The sequence below is a fragment of the Lethenteron reissneri genome, unplaced genomic scaffold, assembly GCF_015708825.2.
Source record: "Lethenteron reissneri isolate LAM-NWPU_2019-01 unplaced genomic scaffold, ASM1570882v1 scaffold_1579, whole genome shotgun sequence".
Classification (NCBI taxonomy): Eukaryota; Metazoa; Chordata; class Hyperoartia; order Petromyzontiformes; family Petromyzontidae; genus Lethenteron; species Lethenteron reissneri.
Window position 1 is genome coordinate 1 of NW_026891310.1, and position 20,271 is coordinate 20,271.

The window sequence follows — 20,271 nt, forward strand, 5'->3', positions numbered from 1 at the left end:
TGCATTAGCATGCATTTCTGTACAATTGCATTCAGTATTCAGTATCGATTGCATTCAGTATCGCGTGGGCGGCGATGTTGTCACCTGTGGCTTTAGCGGCCACTAGGGGGAGCCGTGTCGTCACGTGCGCTGTCCCGAACGATGGCAGTTCTTGACGTTAAATGTTCAAAACAACTTTATGAATCAAATGCATTTTTAAATCTAATTACGTCCCCCAGTTCGTTTGGGGACGTTATAGTGAAACGGCTTCTATAGGAGCGGCGCAAGTTGAGGACTTGCTGTACTGCATCGCATTTGTTCTGCGAAATTCGTTGCTATTCCAGGAGTCCCCAAACAATGCTGATATTACTGGCAGAACCACCTGGTTCCACCAGCCCACAGGGGATTATTGTGTCCGTCCGTCCGTCGTGCATCCAAAATTGGGAGGGGTCGGGGCTGGGTGGAGAGGGGATGGGCTGGGGGGGCTGGGTGGGGGGGGATGGGTGGGGCTGTGTGGGGAGGTGGGAGGGGTGGGGACTGGGTGGAGAGGGGATTGGCTGAGAGGTGGGGAGGGGATGGGCTGGGTGGGGCTGTGTGGGGGGGTGGGGCTGGGTTGGGAGGGGAGCCTCTACGTGCTTCCAGATGCACCACAATGAGCATCACGACCGATTTGTCAACTTCCCATTACCAGTTCTTGCTTGACCTGTCAATTTCCTTCATTTTCTCCACATTCTGGCCCTTCTGGCTGGAGGTTGTCAAGTAATTGGTGTATTTTGCTTCTATTATAATGGCAACTAGAATTTGTTTTAAAATTGTTTCTGCTATTGATCCTTTACACGGCTTTCACTGAAGCACTTCACATTCATTTATCTTTGTGGAAACTATCATGTGGCAGTACTCTACTAGATGCAGGAATGTATCTATTATTGTTTGCACCAGTATATCTTCTGCGTCCACTGTAAGAAATGCATGACTGTTTAATCTGAAGAATAGACATATTTTTACGGAGCTTATAGTTTTACTAGAATAGCCATTATGGTAATGTGGAGGCGGAGTGGTTAGTACTGTGTTTTGCTTTTAATTCAAACTGTTAACTGTGGGGGTGTCTGTAACACAGCGTGTACGTATGTCACTGGCAGATATTTGGCTAAATGGAGCTAAAACCGAAACTTTGTATTCATGATTTAGGCCACAGTAGCCCCCAATGGGCCGTTGTGCAAGTTTACATTTTATTATTACAAAATACAAAGGTCTGTTAGAGGTGCTGGTGTTTGCAATACAGCATGAGTTTGTGCAATTCCTGCCCCGGTTACCCACTTGTAGAAGGTTTTTCTGCATCGTTATTAAATATTTGGTTGCATGTTTTTGTTTATCTTGTATGCAACTGATGAGGTTTTTGAAAATTGAAATCTGTAATCATTTGACAGCTCTAAAAAGTGTAAATCTGGACATTATTTGGTTATTCTTGTTTGTGATGATCTGTGCTCTGTTGGTGAGGCGGAAACACCTACTTTTTCATTTAGACATTGTGTTCATTTGCTTTTTGTAAACAATTTCAAAAGATTTATTTCCTCCCTCTTCTAGCTAATTCTCATGTTGGCCTTCTTTTGCAACAAAACAACTGAAATACTCTTTGTACACAGGAGCAACTTTTATCATTTTTCATTACACCATTTAAGTTTTACAAATTGAATACCTTTAATTGTACTGATGGTGTTCTACTGTGTGTACTGTATGCATGTAATATAGGGTTTTCAAAATATTCAAATGCAGTTACTTTAAACGTCTTCAGAATTTGAGACAAGCGTTCATTCTTAAAATGCCCAAATGTTGTGGTACGGCATGTTTTGCAGTGGCACCAAAGGTTTTACACATTGCAGTTTGGATCATGTCCCATTGGAAATAATTGGGAATTTTTACTTAGACATTGTGATCACTCTCAGTAGACAATGCAGCTGCTTATCTTCGCCATTAGGTTTGCACTTCGTATGCCATTTGCAAAAAAATGTTTGACGGATTTTTCTTGAATTACAAATGACCTGCTGCAAGTGCTGATGTCGTGAAGCTTAAGCATCTGAACAAATTGTTCAGCATACTTAGGAAAAACAATTTTTGTGCATTTTTTCATTTTCAGTTGTACAAGTAACACTAAAAAAGATATAGATTTCGTGTTTTTATATTTTATTTAAGTTGAACCTGACTGCTACTTCAGTAGGTACAGAACTCCCGATACGTTGCGGTGATGGGCGGGACCTCACCTGTAAATGCGGCACTCAAAATTACCCATCAATGGTAATCGCGGATTTTAGCCACGCAGCGACATTAATCCACAACAAAATATGAATATCAGGACAAACCACTCCAATAATCGGTGAAAATAACAGCGAATAAGAGTTTCCATTTTACCCTAAAAACGATATGTGTCTACATTGCAGAATTTTGCATTTGTAAATATTAAATCATAAAAAAAACATACACTCCAGTACTCAGAAGATCATAGCAAAACCTGGTCTGTGCAACTCAACCATTTTTTCCTCTCCATTTGTCTCAACATGTTTCTCTGGACATCAAGACACGCATCTGAAACATTTCTCCGTACCTCCGATTAGCGCGCTTGGATACATACGATGCGAAAGGAGTCCAAGCATACAAACACGCGTCTGTCGCAAGGCACCACGATGGGAAGTGTAAGTGTGGCGAGCACATTGTTGGAGGAAATTGGCCGTATATCATCTGAGGATTTGGGAGTTTGATTTTTATTTTATTTTTATTTTATTTTACTTTTATTCATTTAAATTTTTTACCTACGTGACTTTACCGAAAAAACCTAAGAGTATGAATCATTGCAGTCGCGAAAGCTTCAAATCTAGAACACGATCTACACCGTTAAAATTCAGCGTTTAAAAAAGCAAAAAACCTGCTGCAGTTCAACAAAGTCGTCACGTGAGTGCGAGAGGGAGAGCGGGCACGGCCAGCAGCTCTGCAGCTTCTTCTCGCAACGCTTCAGCTCTGTCCGTCAGCAAGAGCTGGCAAAGAGAAAACGCAGGTGGGGCTCAAAATCAGAATCTTGGTACCCGGCAGGAACCACCTGGTTCCACCAGCCCACAGGGGATTATTGTGTCCGTCCGTCTGACCGTCCGTCCGTCCGAAGTGCATCCAAAAATGGGTGGGGCTGGGTGGGAAGGGGAAGGTGGGGAGGGGCTGGGTGGGGAGGGTGGGGCTGGGTGGGGAGAGGCTGGGTGGGGGAGGGGAGGGTGGGGAGGGGCTGGGTGGGGAGGGTGGGGAGGGGAGGTGGTGGATGGGCTGAGTGGGGAGGGTGGGGAGGGGCTTAGTGGGGAGGGTGGGGCTGGGTGGGGGGTGGGGCTGGGTGGGGAGGGTGTGGAGGGGTTGGGTGGGGAGGGGCTGGGTGGGGAGGGTGGGAGGGTGGGGCTGGGTGGGAGGTGGAGGGTTACTTTGGCAGAGAAAACGATCTGCTTGGCCTTTCTGAGTGGCAGGAACTCAATCTGTTGCACCAGATCCTTGGGCTCAGCGTTGGCCAGCATTGCCAGGGACTTCAAGCCAACTTTGTACAGTTGGCGGGCTCTGGACTTGAAGAAAACGAACATTTAAACATCTGAATATTGTCACTGGATGAACGTGTCGCTGTGTGACTGATGTGGTGGCAGCATGTCCATACCTCCTTCACTCCAGCCACCTGCATGAGTGGAATCAATTCTGACTTGACACAGTAGGAGAGCTTTTTGTGGGAGATCAGCAAACAGGAGTTGGTATGCCCAGAACTCGTCTAGTTCCTTCAGGGTAAAGACAAAGACTGCAGGTGGTCAGTTCACAATCATAACCGGATGAACACGATTCATATCAATGGGCTCTTAAGATGCCACTGTGTCCAGTGATGCGGACACTTTACCTGGCAAAAATGCATGATGCAGGAGGCAAAGGCTGCTGCAGATCCCACCAGGTTTTGAATGAAGCCACGATTTTGGCCAAACTTGGAGGCGACTTTCCACACCGATGTCTGTTTGTACAAGGCGTAGAGGACCAAGGCCAGGTAGAATCTGTTCACTACTCGCTCGTCCACCGCTTTCTGTCACACACCCAAAGGCAAAACAAACGATTCCACGACGTTTCGTATTAATTTAAAAACCATGGCATGATTTTAACTTGTATGCCTTTCTTATACTTTTACGACAGGTTATCTAACGAGGTGTTCACGTCTCTGCTGTAAACAATACGCGGCACTGTACAACAGCTTCATGCCAGATATCACTACTTCATTGGCATTGATAATTGTTTTTTATCCTTCTATCTGACGACAAAACTGACTCCTTTATACAAGGGATCATGTTTGCATTAACCACAACACTTGCGGTCAAAATGCAAACAAAACACATAACTCTGATAATGTATGCACTGTCCTTGAAGTTGATTGGTCCACACCCGAGACAGCTTTCCTTAGAGCCTAGTCTCACATGGTGTTGGACCAGATGATGCCAAAAGGCGCACAACTCAAAGACAATGCACCATCAGAGTATGAGAGCTCGGGGGAAGCAAAATATCATATTTTGCTACTGGCAAAGGAGGTTCCAATGGTGTAAATCTCTGACATTGTAAAGTAGGCACAGGTAATAAGAACATCAAAACCATTAAAATCTTTGGCTTAAAAACCTAGGCACCTGTCTTGTGCTTTGTCCGGCTACTTTCCTGGCGATGAAGCTCTCTGGAACACCAATGACCGTGGCCACTTTCTGTTCCGTCACATCCAGCTGATTAAACTACAAAACAAACAAACACATGTCCTGTGCATTTTTTTTAACAGCTTAGCATTCATTAAGGGCATCATATTCTTAGATTTTTTGGGTAAAGTCACGTAGGTAAAAAAGTAAAATTCATATTTTATTTTTATCTTATTTAACTTTTATGAATTTAAATTTTTTACCTACCTGGTGACTTTACCGAAAAAAACCTAAGAATATGAATCCTTGCAGTCACGAAAGCTTCAAATCTAGAATTAAGGGTATCATTTAATACAATGAATGTAGCATTTTCAAATACAGAATAACCCATTTCAAATAATAGTGATATATTAAGATAATTTTAAAGCTTCTACACATAGCCCACCAATCTCAATACCCTTATAACAATCTTAAAAGAAGCTATCACTTTCACAAATCAGAGCGTTATCTATAATTCAACATTTAAATAAGCCGATTATATGTATTGTTGTTACATATCGTGATGCAATGTGTCCACACCTGTCGCATGTACGTGTTCCAGTCCGGTCTGCACTGAGAGACCAAGTCGTACGGCGTCGCCAGGTAGATGAGGTGCAGGTAGTTATTCAGCACCAAGCCTTCAACGCCCGCTTTTAGATCTCGGTACAGCACGGTACAAAAAGCCAAATCGACGGATCCTGCGAGACAAACACGACATTAGAACACTGCGTGCGTGCACGTGCGCTCGTGCACGTGCGCTCGTGCACGTGCGCTCGTGCACGTGCGCTCGTGCACGTGCGCTCGTGCACGAAGCCGACTACAGCGTCACTTTGAAAGTAAATGTCAGGCTTGCCTTAAAAGTGAGATTTAGCTTCGCAAAAAAAACATCTACCTTGTAGATTTCAATTTAAAGCTTTCGTGACTGCAGGGATTCATATTCTTGGTTTTTTTGGTAAAGTCACGTAGAAGGGAAATAATAAAATAAATAAAACATTATAAAATACATTGTTATTTTATAATTTTTCGGTAAAGCCACGTAGAAGGGAAATAATAAAATAAAAAAATAAAACATTAAATATTTTATTATATTATTTTATTAAGTTTTATTTTTTTTTCCCTTCTAGGTGACTTTACCGAAGGAACCAAGAAGATGAATCCCTGCAGTCTAAAACATAATAAAATATATTATATTCTATTATTTTACAATGTTTATTTTTATTATTTTATAATTTCCCTTCTACGTGACTTTACCGAAAATAAGAAAAATAAAACATAATAAAATAAATTATTATATTATTTTATGTTATATTTTTCTTATTTTATTATTTCCCTTCTATGTGACTTCACCGAAAGAAGCAAGAAGACGAATATTACTACCCTTGTATGTGGCTTGACCAAGCTTGGTAACCTCCAGCAGCTGCTCAGAGGGTGCAGCAGCGTCTCCCTCGGACCTCCTGCAGAGCCTCACCAGGCCCGCCTGCTGCAGCTGCTGCAGGCAGTGCCGGCACAGATCCCTGACTTTCTTCATCCCACCACCCTCCTGCTGCTGCTGCTGCACCCCAAACAGGGTGGTCTCCAAAAAGCGATGGATAGCGTCGATGTCCGTTGCGATCTGTTACCAGCAAAGGGTTGTAAATGCGGTTTGTCAATTCGTAATATTTCATACCCTTAGTTCTTTCGGTAAAAGTCACGTAGGTAAAAAATGAAATTAAAATTCACGTTTTATTTTTATTCATTTTCATTTAATTTTTTACCTACACGGTGACTTTACCGAAAGAACTAAGGGTATGAATCCTTGAAGTCACGAAAGCTTCAAATCTAGAATTCGTAATATTTGTTCGATCGTCAACAAGCAACGCAAATGATTACGCGAGTAGCGGTTCGGATTCATCAAGAAAAATGCATCATTGCGCTCATCTTACACACTTGATCGTGCGTCTAGGAATACATGAAATATGTATTTGCGTGAACTCTGTAGCCTCTATTGGCATTACAACTCACCACATTGTTAAACAAATATTTCTTCTTGAATCACTGCTCCAAATCGTGACAATGTTTCAAATCGCAAGGGATACACACATATATATGCACCATTTATTTTTACTAAACCAATAAATGTCTTCTTCTTGGTTCTTTCGGTAAAGTCATCACGTAGAAGGGAAGTAATAAAATAAGAAAAATAAAACATAATAAAATAATTCTCACGACGTTTCGGCCACAACGCAAGCAGCCGTCTTCAGGTGAGGAACAGGTCTGTCGAGAAGACAGAGTCTGAATGACAACCCCAGGCTTGGAGCGTGTTTTTAAGCTGGGTTGGAGGGGGGGAAGAGCGCCTTGACAAAATAATTTGCATATCAAGAGGAGTTTAGCATATATTTAAGCTGGGTTGGAGGTGGAAGAGCGCCTTGACAAAATAATTTGCAACCCAGCTTAAAAAGACGATCCAAGCCTGGGGTTCACTCAAACAAGCATGATCTGATGAGTTGATGACTTAATGATGACATCACTCTGCTGCTGCTGCTGCTCTATATAAGATCAGGAGACACAGCAGAGCCTCACCATTCTGGCGAATTGCCCGATGATGATGCTGGATGCAATTACCAGCGAAACGTCGTGCTACTCAAATTGTAAATGTTGTGGTTTCACGCTTCAACACACCGGTGGGCTAAAGCAGTGAACTATTTTGTCTTTTGTCAACGTGACACTTTTTTACTGATTGGCCGTGTCGGGTGGTGGAGGGTTACGACACATTTATAAATAACGCGGCGATCTAAACCCAACAACGTTGATTATGAAGCATGATCTATTTAAACTCTGAGTATGTAACTACCACGAACCGTTTCATATCAAATGTATCGTGTCAAATGCATGCATCTGTTGCCCCAGCAGTTTGTAAACGGTAAACATCGGCTCCAAAAACACACAAACAGGTGCCGAGTATTATTAAACAGACTTGTCTCCTGGTTGCTGCGTAACATTTCCATGGAAACGTCACTGCAGTTCATTTCGTGCGTAATTTACGTTATAAGCAGAACAGAAACTGACCTTCAAGCCAATGAGTGACAGGAGTAGGCTTTGAACTCCTTTTCCATCTGCATGTGCCAGGCTACTCTGGCAAACTTCAAATGGTCCACCCACAAGTAGCGTCACCACCTACAAGTAGAAAAACGCAGAAAAATCATATTTTTTCTTCTGGCAAATGAGGTTCCAATGGTGTAAATGCTTCACCCCGAGCTCTCATACTCTGATGGTGCGTTGTCTTTGAGTTGTGCGCATTTTGGCGTCATCTGGTCCAACACCATGTGAGACTAGGCTCTAAGGAAAGCTGTCTCAGGTGTGGGCCAATCAACTTCAAGGACAGTGCGTACATTATCAGAGTTGTGTTTTTGTTAGCATTCCGACCGCAGGTATTGTGGTCAATGCAAACATGACTCCTTGTAAAAAAGGTGTCAGTTTTGTTGCCAGATAAAAGGGTAAATTTTTTAAATCATATTTTGCGACTGGCAAAGGAGGTTCCAATGGTGACAGAGAAATCGATTACAAAGAGCACACTTCCGCTACACAAGAACAAGGTCTGTAGGCCGGTGTGATCATTTTAACAAGACGCTCAACTTTTGAATGGGACGTCCTTCAGCTAATTCTAACATTGGGAGCATGGCAGCAGAACAGCCGCTACACCTTGGGCTTGTCCCTGCTGTTGACGATGGTGATGCTCTCTCCCGACGCGTCTATCCCCGCCCGCCCGGCACGGCCCACCATCTGCTTGTACTGGCTTCGGCTTAGGAAGGAATTGCCGATGTAGGGGGAGCGGAGGATCACCCTGAAGGCAGGTGCGTGCGTTGGGGCAGGAGGCACAGGAGACGATCCACAAGTTATCGACGAACAAGAAAAACATTCGAGCGTGGTTGTGACGCATAGCACTCCGATGTGCTTTCGGGTCGTGCCGCTTGTCGTTTGGCACGACGTCCGACATGTCGCCCTACGTGTTGACAGCTTCTTCAAGAACATCATGCCAAACAACACGTGGTACCACCTTAAAAATCATCGGAGACTTTGTGCAAGGTGACCGCGTACTTTTTACCGCGCTATGCCAATGGCTTCTGCGTGGCGAATGAGTATCTAAAATTGAAGGCGCACATCTTTCATTTACACGTTTTAAACGTCTCTGGCGTGCCGATGCCAAAACACTCCCCCAACTCACAACATGATTGATGGCTAACTTCACGGCGGTTATGTACACACGCGCTCAACTTCTTTCGCGCCGTACGTAGCCAGCCGTGCTAATCGGAGGTGCGGCCGACACCGCAATGCACCGACGACCGAGGTGGCGAACCTGCGTGCCGGTAGATTGACGCCGGCCGCCAGCGTGGAGGTGCACGCCAGCAGGCAGAGCGTGCCGCCAAAGTAGGCCTCCTCGATGAGGCGGCGCTCCTCGCCCGTGAGGCCGCCGTGGTGGTAGGCCAGGCCGTAGGGGACCGTGTGCCGCAGCACGGGACACAGCTCCCCGTCGGCCCGCAGCTCGGCGAGCAGCGCGCGTTTCTCCTGCACGCGGTGACGCAGGAACGTCCTGCGGGCGGTCAGAACGCGCCGGAAAGGGGGCGGTGGTGCCGCTGGTGTTGTCACCTGCGAGCGCTTTCTCCGCTCCAGGCGGCGACGTCGACAGCCGCTGTCGACGTCTGCTGTGAAGTCCGTTTGTCAATGTGCTGCTGGGTGGGGGCCAGAGGTCGCAACCGGGTACCCGATACCCGTACCCTGCCCGATACCCGGCTACCCGTACCCGGCCGGGTACGGGTAGCCGTTTGCGACCCTGGTGCAGCCGGGTACGGGTAGGGTACCCATTTGCAACCCTGGTGCGGCCGGGTACAGGTAGGCCGTGAGTCACTGGTGAGTCACCGTTTGTCACTCATTTCGGGTAGGGTACGGGTAGGGAACGGGTACCCGGAACCGGCCGGGTACGGGTACCCATTTGCGACCCTGGTGCGGCCGGGTACAGGTACGGGTACCCATTTGCGACCCTGGTGCGGCCGTGTACGGGTACGGGTCCTCACCGAGATGTGACGGGTCGTTCTCGCGCTGGGAGTGAGCGTTTGCGCGTGCGAGTTGGAAAGTGTGATCGTGGCGAGCGAGGAAGATTGTGGCCGATTCCTCGCACCCTGGACACTCTCTGTACCAGCTACTCCCCTCCGGCAGAAGGCTGCGGTCCATCAGGACCAAACCTCACGTCATAAACACAGTTTCTTCCCATCCGCTGTTGACCTCTTCAGCAAGGCCAAGGGCTTAAAATGAACTTTACACTTTAACATTTCATCTACAAAATTACACCTTGCCATATTTACAACAGGTCACCCTATTTGTATTTTAAGATTGTACATCTTATATTGTATACTTATTCAAAATTTTACATACTTTAGCCCCTTAGTATTAGTTAGACTTTGTTATTTTAGTATAGTTAGACTGTATACCACTTATTTAAGTTTTAAGATTCCTACATGTTGAATGTATGCACCTTCCTGCCATAGTACATTCCTTGTCTGTGCAAACTGTCGTGGCGAATAAAACCCTTTCTTGCCCACAGCCAACACCTGTAGTGGCTCCGTGTGTCAACATCGCCACTGGGGAGACAAAGGTGGTCGGACGTGGTTTTGGCCACACACCCCCGCGTGCGCCATAACGGTCTACAAAAGTACTTCTCGCTAACAGCACTTGCTCCTACAGTCTGTTAAGGCTATGTGGGGGACTTTTGTCTTTGTGTGCACGTGTGTGCGTGTGTGTGTGTGTGCGTGCGTGTGTGTGCGTGTGCGTGCGTGTGTGTGCGCGCGTGTGTGTGTGCGTGTGTGCGCGTGTGCGCGTGTGTGTGTGTGCGTGTGTGTGTGTGCGTGTGTGTGTGCGTGTGTGTGTGCGTGTGTGTGCGTGTGTGTGTGCGTGTGTGTGCGTGTGTGTGTGCGTGTGTGTGCGTGTGCGTGTGCGCGCAATTAAACCTTATGGCGGGACCCCGGGGTCCCATAAGCCCCCGGCTCTCGCACAAACTGCGTTGCGACGTCACGTTGTGTCTGTTGAAGACGAACGACACGGCAATCTATTCCTCTAATCAAAGTTGTATTTATGACTACGGCAACTTTGGCAACTGACGGGTGCTCGGTGAAGAACGAGAAGAATGATTTCTGGTGGGTCGCTGCGTTGATGTGCGCGGTGGGAGAGAGTCGCCAAAAATATAATTTGTTAATTACGATTTTGACTTCTGTTTATTCGGGACCCCGGGGTCTCATTGCCCCCCTTACGACTACGACCTAGGACTCAAGGTAAATGAAAATAAAAAAAGTGTTTTTTCTGTTTGTGTTACTTTATTTTTAGTTTTATTTACAATACAGTACTTTTTACAGTACCAAGTGTAAAAGTACAGTATTTCTTATTCATTATGAGTTTAACAATGCTTTCCTTATTGTTGAACTGTAACACACTTCACAACACTGACCTGATGGGCATTTAAATAAGCGCATTATTGTGTTCCGCTCGTAATGAACCATTAGACTTGCGAACGGGTCTCAGGAATGAATTCGGACTGCCCCCTGCAAGGTCACTTTCCCTTGAGGAAAATACCAAAAAAAATCTGCACAGATCGGTGTAAAAATTTTTAAGAAATGCACAAGAGCCTTCAGGAATTTCCAGTTTAAACAACACGATGCTTTTTTTGCATTTGGTATTGAAAGTATAGATTGTATTCAAGCAACTCTCAAAACTCAATTGTGCACGTTAAAGATATTTGACACACCGACGTAAATACATCGAACAACTGCCTTCTAATGTGACATCAAGGAGTAACTCTTGCAAGATGTACGACTGCAATGTAGAGGTACACGTACTTTGCCAGGTACTTGCAGATCATCTCTGCCACATTCTCGCAGTTCTTCTTCGTGGGGCAGAAGACGAGACAGGAGTGAGCGGGGATGACTTCCGTGACCAGAGCCACGATGTGGTCTGGGTCCGTCTTCAGCATTGCGCTTGAGTACTGTCGCCGCAGCACACACAGCAGCCACGACGTAGCACAGGGGCATGTGACCAGCCGACCGCCTTGGGCCACGTACGGAGTGCGTCGTGGTGATAACTGGCCGGTGAGAACCGGGGAATGCGAACGCTCTGCTACCAAACTCTCTGGTTTTTCTGGTAAAGTCACGTGGGGTAAGGGTAAAAAATAAAAAAAGTGAAAACAACTACATTAACACTATGAGACCTCTCTTTTACCAGTGGCAAAATATAGTAGTAGGCTTTTACCCTTTAAACTGGTACAAAACTGACACCTTTATACAAGGCATCATGTTTGCAATAACCACAACACAAGTAGTCAAAAATGCAAACAAAAATAAGCAACTCTGATGACAGTGCATATTATTATCATTATCAAAGTTGCTTATTTTTGCTTATTTTTGTTTGCTTTTTTGACTACTTGTGTTGTGGTTATTGCAAACATGATGCCTTGTATAAAGGTGTCAGTTTTGTACCAGTTTAAAAGGGTAAAAACCTACTACTACAGCTACATTAAATCACGACGTTTCGAAGGCTACACAAGCGTCCGTCATCAGGTCTGGCTGCTCCAGCAAAATTCCTGCAGCGTAGGAAGAGAGCTTTGCTACCGTGTGGCCCGCAGGGACCTACCTAGGCGAATGGCAAAGTGGCTCGTTCTTGAACAAGCTTTGACAACCATCACATGTAGCCCATCGTGAAATGTCAATAGACGTAACTGTGCATTTCAGAAAATAATCAATCACGTCATTGTGGAGAGTATCAATAACAAAATCAACAAGCAATGTCTCTTTCGATTTAAAGCTTTCGTGACTGCAGGGATTCTTCTTCTTGGTTCTTTCGGTAAAGTCATCACGTAGAAGGGAAGTATAAAATAATAAAAATAAAACATAATAAAATAATTCTCACGACGTTTCGGCCACAACGCAAGCAGCCGTCCTCAGGTGAAAACCAGGTCAGACGCTGTCTCCCCGACAGACCTGGTCTTCACCTGAGGACGGCTGCTTGCGTTGTGGCCGAAACGTCGTGAGAATTATTGTATAATGTTTTATTTTTACTATTTTATTACTTCCCTTCGACTTGACTTTACCGAAAGAACCAAGAAGAAGAAGCAATGTCTGCTTCCTCTATCCATCTGTCCAGATATATATTTCACAGGTTATTTAAACTTGAAAGCTGTTCAAAAGCTTGTGTGCCTATTTTATTTCCATTGATGTCTGTGCACTCACCTTGTGACTGAGCAGTCGGATAAAACTGAAGCTTTCTTCTGGACACCGAGCCTTGTTGTTTACCTCGTAGATAGAGTCTCCAAGCTTAATGTACTCTCTTAACTGGACCTGTGAGGATCACGGCAGCCATGTAGACTTTTGTAAGAGGTTGAAGACGTGTATCTTTCACACATCAGTTGCGCAACATTTTTATGAAAATTAAACTTTCAATAATAATAATAATAAGAATGTGATTCTTTTCGATGTAAAGCTTTCGTGACTGCAGGGATTCATCTTCTTGGTTCTTTCGGTAAAGTCACGTAGGATGGAAATAATAAAATAATAAAAATAAAACATTTTAAAATAATTCTCACGACGTTTCGGCCACAACGCAAGCGGCCGTCCTCAGGTGTAGAACAGGTCTGTCGAGAAGACAGAGTCTGAATGACACACCCCAGGCTTGGGGCGACTATTTAAGCTGGGATGGAGGGGTGAAGAGCGTCTTGACAAAAAAAAAAAACGGCTGCTTGCGTTGTGGCCGAAACGTCGTGAGAATTATTTTATTGTTTTATTTTTATTATTTTATTACTTCCCTTCTACGTGACTTTACCGAAAGAACCAAGAAGATGAATGTGATTCCTACCGGTCGAAAATCGTTAGTGTACAACTCCGCATTCAGGAATTTTTGCAAGTCCTTGATGTTGCTCAGAGTGGCACTCATACCGATGACCTGAGTTGTTTCTGCAATAGAATCAAGCGAATGCAACACCACACTGAATCACAGATGGAACTGAATCACCACAACGACGACTGGAAACCCGCAGTAATGTATGATAACTGCAGGGTGAGAACAAACGTACTTGACGCATACTGAACCTTGGCCAGCGTCTGCTCCAGGGTGGCCCCACGGCTGCCACCTTCGCCCAACATGTGCAGCTACAGACCACGCAACAAACCATTAGTACACCATTGGGACCTCATTTGCCAGTAAAACATGATAATTGGTTTTTTACCCTTCTATCTGGCAACAAAACTGACACTTTTTTTACGAGGAGCCATGTTTGCATAGACCACAATACCTGCGGTCGGAATGCAAACAAAAAACACAACTCTGATAATGTATGCACTGTCCTTGAAGTTGATTGGCCCACACCCGAGACAGCTTTCCTTAGAGCCTAGTCTCACATGGTCCTTGAAGTTGATTGGTCCACACCCGAGACAGCTTTCCTTAGAGCCTAGTCTCACATGGGTTGGACCAGATGACGCCAAAAGGCTCTAAGGAAAGCTGTCTTGGGTGTGGACCAATCAACTTCAAGGACAGTGCATATCATTATCAGAGTTATGTTTTTTGTTTGTATTATGACTGCAGGTATTGTGGTCTATGCAAACATGACGCCTCGTAAAAAATGTGTCAGTTTTGTTGCCAGATAGAAGGGTAAAAAAACAATTATCAAACCATTAGTACGTCGCTGCAAATGAGACTCAACACTACATTGCACTGATGTCACAGCTCGTGTGCTGCTGCTGCTGGGTGGACTGTTGCATTGTGGGCCTGTGCAAGATGGCGGAGGCTTGGGGATGCCCTCATCCAGAAGTAGATTCACGACGGCTGATTATGACGATGATGAACATTAATACGTAACATTTGTAATGACATTTGCAGGATGCCAATTATTCTCTGTAATTAAATAATGAATGCCGCATACCTCATCCACAACGATCAGGCCAATCTCCTTCATGCGCCCCTCCTCTAGAAGGGCGTTGACCAGGCTGTGGGCTTTCTCAATGGTGGCGATGTAGAGAGAATTCTTCTTTCGGTGTTTTCGCGGTGGCATGCGCCCCTTGCTTCCCGCGTATTCCTCTATGAAGATTTCAAGCTCCACACCAAACACAGACAGGCTCCGCACCTGTTCGAGCAGCAGCAGCAGCCGTAGTAGCAGCAGTAGTAGTGTGATGCCGCCGCCATGAAGCCGTTCGGCAGGCGCCCAAATCCCCGACCTCGCCACCACCAAGCAACGGAGCCAACCCCGCGTCCCCCTCACCTCACCTCACACGAACACACCCGCACGCATTTCCCCCCCCCCCCCATAGAGCTCCGAGGGGAGGTCACCTGGCCGACCGGTTTTTATCCGAAAAACCCTTATCGGGGTTAACTCTCACGGTTTCCGGCGATCAGGGAATTGGACGACCTCCCCCGTGCTACGTTGCGCCGCGGCGCTGCGACCAGCCTTAATATTGTGTGGTCGCGGCATGGGGCATTCGGCCACCGCGGTTGAGGCGCATTTCCCCCCACACACACCCCCACGGGTCGACGGGGCAAGCAGGGGAGGGACGGGACAGCATGAATAGCGGGACCGCAGGAGCTGTTGCGCATAGTCATGGAGGGTTGGGATAATTACGCTTGAGCGCGCAGGCCCCATTGTTAGGAAGGGTAAGGGATTAATTAGGATGTACGCCGCCAACGCCGCTCACTGATTAGCAGATCAAAAGCGCCCGGAACCGCCGTGCGCGGACTCGGGGTGCGCGAGCCCATTGTTCAGCGCAGCATCCCCTTTGAGGTAGGGAGGATAAATAGAGGAGCGCAGAGGGGAAATCGCTCTCTTACTCCAGCGCCAGGCGACCAGACGCAGCTCGAGCCAGCGACCCGGACGTCCGTGCAACGCACCGAGGCACGCGGTTAGCACAAGGATCAGCGGACCGCCGTGGACACTTAACAGTGAGTAAGAAGGTGAATTAGAATCATAGCAGATAAATGGGGAATAGGTATAGAGGTATCAGCGTAGGCCAGCCTCGTCGACTCACTGATTTAACATCTAGTTCCAGGTAGCGGATAATAAATCATTAATAGCGAAGCGTGGTCTCGCGTGATCTTGTCGTACAGTGTGAGCGCGTGGGTGAGCGTGTGTACGCAGTGGTTTTGTAGTGCTGCGGCTCGCCTCGGGGGAGCGCTGCGCAGAGCGGTGCGAGAGTAGGTGTCGCGTGTGTTCACTCCGTGTGTGATACAGGTACACGATCATAACGCGAGTAGTCAGTGTGGAGTTGGAGTGCACGGAGCGGTGTGTGTGTGTGTGCGTACGTTCGCTCCGTGTGGGTCGCAGGTACGCGATTAGGAAAGGGAGGTATCGTGGTAGCGTAAAGGGGGACATAATACTACGCGGTATCCAACCATGCCTACTACGCGGACCCGCGGGGGAGGGGAATCCTCGGGCGACGGCTCCCACACCATGGGTGAGGAACCTAGCAGCGGTTCGCTCAGCAGCGGGGGGGCGATTGATGAGGTTAGCCCGGCCGTAAGCATCATCGAGGGAGGGATCTCGGGGGCTAGCGACCCCGACAGTAGCAGCAGCAGCAGTAGCAGCGGCGACACATCACAATTGTGTGTCGTGTGGGAATAATTGATGAACCCGAGATTGTACTCTGCATCCGAGTATCTGTTCCTAAGCCAAGACGGAAATATTTCAACGAGACTTCCAAATTCCCGGCTGCCTCAGTTGACTTATCTTGGAGGACTTTACATAGAGACAAAACATAGGCCTCGACACAGAGACGTGGTTTCTCTGTGTGCCTTTGTACGTCTCTCTCTCTCTATGTATCTCTGTGATGTCTGCTTATATGTCTGTCTATATGTCTCTGGTTCTGTTTAATCTCTCTCTCAAATTTAGTATTCTCAGGAAGAACGTAATCAACCAGGTAGGGTGTTGACTGTTATGTTATCCGACTCTCTGTTGTATTACATTACATTTATAAGTATACTAGATTTGTGTTTCTATTTCATTTATACCTGATGACGATTGCTTCCGTTGCAATCGAAACGTCGTATGCTAGTATTTAATTGATCATTTTCTCTTTATACGTCACTTTACCGAAAGAACCAAAGAGTCATTCGTATAACCGCATTTATGCTGCTGTGTCGGTGTGGAAATGTGCGTGTACAAAAGCGATCGTTACCTTCTCCTGGACGATGGCAACGTAGGGAAGAATGAGCAGAGCGTCCGTTCTCTTGCAGAGCAGCTGCCTCAGCATGAGGATCTCTGCCACGAGCGTCTTGCCGCCACTTGTCGGTAAAGAGTAAATCAGATTCTTCCCTCGTCTCACGGAGTCCAGGGACAAGCAGTCGTGCTGCCAGGCTTTGCGGCGTCATGTGTCGACACAAATATAAAAAGAGAATGATTAAATGCACGGCAGAATCTGAAACACGTGAATGTGTCAATTGTAATTAAATCCTTTATATTAAGTTCGCTTGCGTGCTTGCGTGCTTGCTTGCGCGCTTACGACCGTGCAAATCTTTCGGTCGTTTTTTAACCCACTTCCCGTGATCCAATCGAGCTGACATTTTGCACACAGACTCGTTGTGCGTGACAATTTATTCTCGTTAAATTTTTTTTCCAAATTTTTACACTTTTTAGGAAAAAATAAATTATATTTAATTACCAATTGCTTAATGGTGGCAGGCAATCATCTGACCGATAGGTGGCAGCCATCTCAAGCCAGAGGACGAGAGGACTCTAGCCGCCATGCATATAAAGGATTTATAGTGAAAAACTTTGTTTTTACGGGTTAATTTTTTTTCAAACGGGTGGCTTATTACACGTTAAGAGAACAAAAACGCCGATTAAAATTATTAACTTGCGTGCAGGACGACAAAAATGTTTCAACCATCACCTAATGTGTGAGAAATTGGATTAGGCTTGACAGCTAACATCACGACACTGGTGATGTGTAAACGTTTACAGTACGAATCAAATAAGCAGTGATATGCTGTTATAACAAAAACAAATTGGTAAAATACATTTAGCAAAATTCCACCATGTACTAAAAATTAATTTCTCAACCCCCCCCCCTCCATCTCTGCCCCCCTCACTCTTTGCCCCCCTCTCTCTGTACCCCCCCACCCCCTCTCTCTCTACCCCCTTTCTCTATCTAAGGCCTCGACACAGAGGCGTCGTTTCTCTGTGTGCCTATGTTGTGTCTCTCTGTGTCTCTGTGTTGTCTCTGTCTGCTTATATGTCTGTCTGTGTGTCTATATTGTGTGTCTCTGTGTCTGTGTGCCTATGTTGTTTGTCTCTCTCTGTGTGTCTCTGTGTTGTCTCTCTCTGTTTATGTGTCTGTCTGTGTGTCTCCTGTTCTGTTTAATCTCTCTCTTAAATTTTGCAATCTTTGGAAGAGCGTAATCAATCCAGGTAGGGTGTTGACCGTTATGTTAGCCGACTATCTGTGTTGTATTGCATTATATTTCTAAGTTTACTAGGCTTTGTTTTCTATTTCATTTGTACCTGATGACGATTGCTTGTGTTGCAATCGAAATGTCGTTTGCTAGTATTTAATTCATAATTTTCTCTTTCTACGTGACTTTACCGAAAGAACCAAAGAGTAAGTCCGCCAAATACTATTCAATTACCATTTCTCCCACGAGAAAAAAAAAAAGATATGCTGACATGAAAAAAAACCGAGAGACAATTTCGCGTAAATATCCGAGTGTAAAAAAAGCACACATTACCGTAGAGCTCTTTAATGCCACGCTGTTGTTGCAGAAGGCTGTGCACCTTCGTGGGAAGCCCATAGAAAGGACCAATCTCAAACTGGCTGTCATCGGCACAAGTCTCCGTGGCGATCTGCCTCTCGTGCGACAGCGCAGACTCCTGCAGGTTCCTGGTGTGCGACACCACGCGGGTAGCTGCCCACGCGTTTGCCACGAGCGTTTTCTTGATGCGATCTCTTATGCTCGTGCCCTTGTTGGCTACATCTGCGGCTACTTTTATATTTTCCAGTCCAAGCGCATTTGCTGTTGAAGAACCGTCGGCTCTTCCGCGAGCGATGTGGTCAGCCTCTTCACTAAAGGCAGCATTTGAGTCATTTGCTTCCGAAAGTGCAGAAGCACAAGTGGGTTTTGGCGGTTTTCTGGTGGTAATCGTACATTCTAAATCGTCCGTTAAGATATCAGCCAATTTTATTTCATCCTCCGAATGAAAGCAACCTGTTTGTGCGTCAGCTTGAGAATTAGACGTTAACGTGCGAATGGTTCCATCGAGCTTTGGAAGTTTTGCATTTTGAGAATTGCCTCTCGATGAGCTCCGAATGTCGTTTCCTACAATATTTGCGTAAAAACCGTGATGCGGCTCAGTCTGTACATTTTGTGCGATGTGTAGAGGATTAGATTCTGTTCTCTTTAGTGTATTCTTATTCCAGTCACGAGGCAGCAATTGTTCCACATTGTGTGTTTTCATTTGACCAGTATTGTCACAGCCCAATATAGTCCCACAAGACAAAGCCGAGTGTTGCGTAAGCTTCTTGGGAAGCCACTTTTGTGGTTCTGGGTCTTTCTGAGTAAGATTGAACGTCTGTGAACAATTGTCTTGGTTGTGCTGTTTTTCAAGTAGTACATCCACGAGTGAGATGTCTCCTGCAACACTGTCACATTCCCCACGCATGGCATCGCTTCTGTCCTCACCATCACACTTCAAAGGGAAACAACGAATTCGCATCAGCAATGACTCTCGCGGACAACTTCCAATCCAAATAAGTTGCGAGTGTGTGGTGGGGTGCGGCGATGTTAAGGGGCCCTGGTTTTTCACGACCCTATTACAGTACTTCCTCTCCACAGGTGACTGATTGTTGGGAAAGCAATGCACGAAGTTAAACATGTAACGAGTGGATTGTTATAGGTGATGGACGTGTAGAGGCTTTGAAATAGCTTCCTCGATATTGTCCCACATATTTGTATGGTTTTAGTGCTGTATCTATGAATGGATCATCCTGTCAGAGGTCGCAACCGGGTACCCGATACCCGGCTACCCTACCCGATACCCGGCTACCCGTACCCGGTCGGGTACGGGTAGCCGTTTGCGACCCTGGTGCGTCTGGGTACGGGTAGGCCGTGAGTCACTGGTGAGTAACCGTTTGTCACTCATTTCGGGTAGGGTACGGGTAGGATACGGCTACCTGTACCCGGCCGGGTACGGGCACGGGTACCCATTTGCGACCCTGGTGCGGTCGGGTACGGGTAAGGAATTAAAACCCGTTTGCGACCTCTGCATCCTGTACTGGACTATGAAAACAAAGTTCGTTTACCTCCGGCGCGTCGCAGCTGTTGCCTGATAAACCGAGCTTCTTCGCCACGACATCTGCGACAAAGACTTGCGAAGGGAGCTCTTTGCGATCATCAGGAGGATCCATGAATTTAAAGTCTCCACACGAATGGGAATCCGTTGCCTCACGAGAATGTCTGCACGCCCACTTCGTCTTTTAGCCACACAGTGCACCACGACTTTGTCTTTGCTCGGTGTGAGAACCGGTTTCTCTCTGCTGCGTTTCACAGAATGAGACACATTCCAAATCAGCATTCTCACGACTCTGCA

The 20,271-nt window shown here is 46.2% G+C and overlaps 1 pseudogene; it reads right to left on the reverse strand.

The window, feature by feature from the left end:
- Positions 1 to 2,918: 2,918 nt before the first annotated feature.
- On the reverse strand, positions 2,919 to 20,256 carry LOC133362688 (helicase POLQ-like; annotated as a pseudogene).
- Between the last annotated feature and the right edge of the window lie 15 nt (positions 20,257 to 20,271).